We start from the raw sequence: 6,000 nt of genomic DNA, 5'->3' as shown, positions 1-6,000 counted from the left end.
GTCTCCAACGGCGACGCCTCCGACGAGCGTTTCCCGTGGAGGAGGTGGCTCTGGTGGTGCCGGAGACAGACGACCCTTCCCTTCCGGTGATGACTTTCAGGGCCTGGTTTCTGGGTATCACTTCCTGCGTCCTCCTCATCTTCCTCAACACATTCTTCACCTTCCGTACTCAGCCCCTCACCATCTCGGCCATTCTCATGCAAATCGCCGTCCTCCCCATCGGAAAGTTCATGGCCTCTGTTCTCCCCCCACGGAATTAACTTGCTCGGCTGGAGATTCAGCTTGAATCCCGGGCCGTTCAACATCAAAGAGCATGTGATTATCACTATCTTCGCGAACTGTGGTGTTTCCATCGGAGGAGGCGATGCTTACTCCATTGGAGCCATTACTGTCATGAAAGCTTACTATAAACGACCCTCAGCTTCCTCTGTGCTCTTTTCATCGTCTTGACCACCCAGGTAGATCTTTCTGCTGAAAAAGTTCAATGCATTTTCTCCATTTGCATCGGTTCAATCTTTCTCTATGGCAATTTTAAGCGCGCATTTGATTCGAAGTGATCGGTTCTTTCTAAGATCTTGTTTCTCCTCAAAATCTGTGAATTTCTGTAAGCTTGACTCTTCCATAAACGTTACTCTCCAGCGCTTTTAACAAATTCGATTTCTTTAATTCTTCGTTTCTCGAATTCTATACTAATTGCGAAACATGCAGAAATAATTTAATCTCCGAGTCCGATGTCCTGCGAAGTTTGTCTTTACTTTTGGTTTATTTTATTTTGATAAAGTTCTGAATTTTTTCATTTTTTTAATTTGGAACAAATATTCTGTGATCGATCTGCTTTCTAGTTGTCCGAAAGTTTTACTTAATAAAGTTGTCTTTTAATTTGTGTATTAATTATTTGATGATTTGGTGATTTGCAGGTGTTGGGGTTGGCTGGGCTGGGATTCTGAGGAGGTACCTGGTTGATCCTGTAGAAATGTGGTGGCCGTCAAATCTTGCTCAAGTCTCTCTGTTTAGGTTCCTCCCTCTCTTTCTTGCTTCATTATTATCTTTCTTTACTCTTCAAGTTAATAATTAAAAGAGTTGAAGTCTTTGTTTTTTAATCGACATGATGATAGAGATGTTTAGGTAGTACGCACAGCTTTGAAAAATCAAAGAACGCTTTCATAGAAAAAAAAAAAAATCTCCCCAAAAGTAAGTTAACCAACAATTTTTTTTTTTTTAAAAAACTGTTTTGAATTTCATATCATAATAATTCTGGGAGCAAACTTCTCTTATCTGCCCTACGGTTTCAGCAGCTGTTAGAGAGGGAAAAAAAAAAAAAGAGGGAACTTTCCGACATGTTACTGTGTAACAATCAGTATGATAGAGTGATTATGTGAAAACTCCCATGAATTTCACTAAATTTCATATGATGCTTCTGTTAGTTTCCAGGTTGTCGCTCGCCTTCCTTGCATCATGTTCATTTTCTGCACAATACGCATTTGTTTTTCAGAAGACAATCACTTAAAACTTTTTTGCTTCATATTAAAAATAAAATCATGATCTTGTGCTGATGAGATGTAGCTGCAAGGACTTTCATGGTATACAACAAATGTTAAGGAACCAGACGATAACTTTGGATTAGGATTATTGGATCTAATCTAGTCTAACTTTGACTGAGACTAGTTTAAATTATTGGCCTGTCTATTAGAAGTTGTTCAGATTTGCTAAATGAAAGCATTATAGATTTAAAGTTTTGTATCTGTTCCAAATTCTCGAGGTTGAAGCAATGCCACGATTATGAATTCAAAGGATGTGAGGAGCTAAAAAGAACATTTTTGGATGGAAGGTTCCTTATGCTTTTATTCTGTAGGTTCATTCATAAGCTATCCTATCCGATTGGTGCAATAACTCTCTGACAGGAGGGCATAACTCTGAAAAAAGAAAAGGCTCAAATTGAAACTATATATAACATATATTATGCTGTCACTGTTTCTACATCAGCAAAGCGCAATATCCTTTTTCCCAAAGAATTTACACTACAGAAAAGGTTGAATTATGTCAGGAACCAAATAGGGTTTTTGGTCGTTCTTTGTGTTATTTTAACTTGTTTCTGATAACATCAGTAACTTCATTTTCCAGGGCACTCCATGAAAAAGAGAACAAATCAAAAGGCTTCACAAGGATGCAGTTTTTCCTCATAGCTATGGGAGCTAGCTTTCTGTACTATGCCCTCCCAGGCTATCTCTTCACCATCTTAACCTTTTCTCCTGGGTCTGCTGGGGCCTGGCCACACAACATCACGGCCCCATCAAGTAGTTCAGGCTACCATGGGCTGGGCATTGGGGCCTTCACATTTGACTGGGCTGGGATCTCTGCCTACCACGGCAGCCCTCTTGTCACTCCTTGTCTTCCATTGTTAATGTGGGAATAGGCTTCATCATGTTCATCTACATCATTGTTCCTATTTGTTATGACAATTCAACACTTTTGATGCTAGGAATTCCCAATATTCTCAAACCAGTTGTTCAAATCTGATGGACTCAAGTACGATACCACAAGATCTTGACCCCTAATTATGATCTCGATATCGAGGCTTACAAAAAATATGGCAAGCTCTACCTTAGTCCTCTATTTGCACTGTCTATCGGATCCGGTTTTGCAAGATTCACAGCAACTCTCACTCATGTCGCACTCTTTCACGGCAGGTATATTTGGCGGCATAACTATAGCACAAAAAAAGAGGAAAAAATCAGTGAAAAGTCCCTTCTTGAAAACTTTACGGGCGAGAAGGACATGAATTGGAGTACTAGTACTTTTGTGTATGAAATCCTGCAGAGTACATGTGCTTTCTGTGCATAAAAACATGTCAGGTCCTTCTTGTCAATATAATTTCTAAATAGGGACTTTTCGCGCCGATTTCCCCAAACAAAAATGCTCATGAGGCCTATTTAGTGTAGATGGATGCATACTTATGTGTGTGTGACTAAATTGAACTGGTTTTGTTTGTGCAGTGACATATTGAGACAAAGTAGGTCAGCAATGGGTAATGTGAAGGTGGATGTGCATGCGAGGCTGATGAAAGCATACAAACAAGTGCCTCAGTGGTGGTTCCTCGTATTGCTGTTTGGCAGCATTGTTCTGTCCCTTATCATGTCTTTTGTGTGGAAAAAGGATGTCCAACTTCCTTGGTGGGGAATGCTCTTTGCTTTTGGTTTGGCCTTCATTGTCACCCTCCCTATTGGTGTTATTCAAGCCACCACCAACCAGGTAATCAATTAATCATTCCCACTTGTCTGTCATTTGTCTCCATGCTCCTATCCCCAATATCCGTTGAAAGATTCGGTTAATATGTCAGATGTGAGTGAACTTGACTTGACGACGAAGGATAAAACCATTGGGTGAATTATGAGGATGTTACCTTTTAAGGTTTGAGTTTTAAGCTTTTTTGTGGGGGTTGTTATGTTTGCAGCAACCAGGATATGACATAATAGCACAGTTCATGATTGGTTTATGTGCTGCCTGGGAAACCAATTGCAAACTTGCTCTTCAAAATCTATGGAAGAATCAGCACTGTTCATGCTCTCGCTTTCTTGTCAGACCTCAAACTTGGACACTACATGAAAATCCCTCCACGCTCCATGTATGTTGCGCAGGTACTGCACCAAAACCACCAGTGTCTTGCTAAAAAAAATACAGTTATATATTTCATTTCTGATTCGTTTTTGAGATTGGATCTTCTAAGGCCCTGTTTGGATAACAGGCCAAACCATGGTTTGGAGACCCAAACTATGGTTTGGGAAAAAAACAATCCAAACAGGCACAAATTATCTGAAACCATGGTTTGAGTCGTCAAAACCATGGTTTCAAGAGAAGTGAATCCATTCTGCTTCTGGCTTAAATTGGAGGGTATGATTGTACCTATTAGAATAAATCTCAATAATAATATGACTTTAACACCCTTTAATTAATTTTTTATAAACATATTTAATCTTATATCTTATAAATAAATATACACATATTAATTATTTATTAATTATATTATCTTATGTATTATTAATTATATTGGTAAAAAATATATTATTAACAATTTTATTCCTTCAAATTAAAATATATCATACAATCTATGTTTTATGTAATTATCATATTAACTTATGTTTTTTTTTAATTTGTACATATAAAAAGTGTTTCTGATAATAACTATCCAAACACTCTCACTTCTTAGAATCACTTTTTCACAAAATCTATTCTTCACAAATTTATTTTTTTCAGAATCTATTCTCCAGAAGCTATTATCCAAATCATAGTTTGGTTTCATCTAAACACACTCTAAATTTCTTTTCCGCATAAAGATCTCAAAGTGTGTAATGAATTGAGTTCCACCCACTTTTTCCCTCATTCTCTACCTTTAGAATCACTACTTTACATCCATATCCATAAATGAAATGATAAGAAAGAGAAAAACTGAGAGATGGGGCCCCTTTACAGAGGTGGGCCCTCATAATTGAAGGTTTTGAAGTAAGTGTGTAGGATATGAATTTACATTCCAGACTTGTAGATTCATAGTATACAAATCCATGTTTATCATAAAATACTAGGTTATAAAATACGAAGTTTATGTAATTTCTTGCGTGGTAGTTGGTGGGTACACTGGTTTCGGCGATAGTGAACCTAGCAGTTGCATGGTGGATGTTAGATGGCATTCAAGATATTTGCATGGACGACAAGGCTCATCACGACAGTCCCTGGACATGTCCCAAGTTCAGAGTCACCTTCGACGCCTCCGTCATATGGGGTCTCATCGGACCCCGGCGGCTGTTTGGTCCCGGCGGCATGTACCGTAACCTGGTCTGGCTATTCCTCATCGGAGCAGTCCTCCCTGTGCCCGTCTGGGTTCTCAGCAAAATCTACCCCGACAAGAAATGGATTCCCCTCATTAACATCCCCGTCATATCATATGGTTTCGCCGGGATGCCGCCGGCCACTCCCACCAACATCGCCAGCTGGCTTCTCACCGGAATGATCTTCAACTTCTTCGTGTTCAAGTACCACAAACGGTGGTGGCAGAAGTACAACTACGTCCTGTCGGCGGCGCTGGACGCAGGCACGGCGTTCATGGGGGTGCTCCTCTTCTTCGCCCTGCAAAACGCCGGCCATAACTTAAAGTGGTGGGGCAGTGACGTCGATCATTGTCCTCTAGCTTCTTGTCCTACTGCTCCTGGAATTAAAGTGGAAGGCTGTCCAGTTTTCTGATAGCTTCCATAGTGGGGATGAGAGAATCGGATCCACCATTATCGGGTTCTACCAAAGTTAGATTTTTATGACTTAGCGTCGTGAGTGTGTGTTGGGATTTGATTAGAAAATTTAATAAGATAGGATCTTTTCATTTTCGTCATTAAGGAGAGTAGATTACTGTGGGGGGTTAAAAGTGGGTTATGGTTTGAGAATAGTGGGGACTGGGGAGGGTATGTAGCATATTTGCCGTTTGCCGAGCAATTCTGTAAATGCGTGCTTCTAATTTATTTCACCTTTTGTGTCTTCCTTTTTATAGCGTTCAAATCTAATAAAACAACTGTCAGGTTTAAAAAAAAAAAACCTAATCAAACAACTATTTCGCCAAACGAAAAAGAGAGAACAAAACACTTGTCCTGTCTGTATTATAAATATCTTCCGCGTATGTAATAATATATTTTTAATATTTATCAATTTTTTTTTGTAAATTACCTTTACAGATACTCCCTAAATCATAATCAAGTAAAAAAGAAAAAATGAATATTAAAAAGATGATTATGGTATTTTAAAAAAAAGTGTCACATTTTTTATAATTAACTAACTTACTTAACTTCCTTAATCTAATCAAATTAGTTAAATGAGTCTTATATTAAGGACCGGAAGGGTAACATATTTTGTCTAAAACGTTAATTTTTCTCAGCTATTATCTTGTACAATTTTCTGATTAATTAATCAAAATTTTCTACTAATTTTTATTGAGATAAATTTTGATATTTTATAATAAATAAT

The 6,000-nt window shown here is 38.3% G+C and overlaps 1 pseudogene; it reads left to right on the top strand.

Moving 5' to 3' along the window:
• Positions 1–89: 89 nt before the first annotated feature.
• LOC114739245 (oligopeptide transporter 3-like) lies at positions 90–5,538 on the top strand (annotated as a pseudogene).
• The last annotated feature ends 462 nt before the right edge of the window (positions 5,539–6,000 follow it).

The sequence above is a fragment of the Neltuma alba genome, unplaced genomic scaffold, assembly GCF_004799145.2.
Source record: "Neltuma alba isolate B1F8T4 unplaced genomic scaffold, ASM479914v2 tig00013819_pilon, whole genome shotgun sequence".
NCBI classification, from domain to species: domain Eukaryota; kingdom Viridiplantae; phylum Streptophyta; class Magnoliopsida; order Fabales; family Fabaceae; genus Neltuma; species Neltuma alba.
Note: the sequence above shows the minus strand (reverse complement) of the source record. Positions and strands in the feature narration are given on the sequence as shown.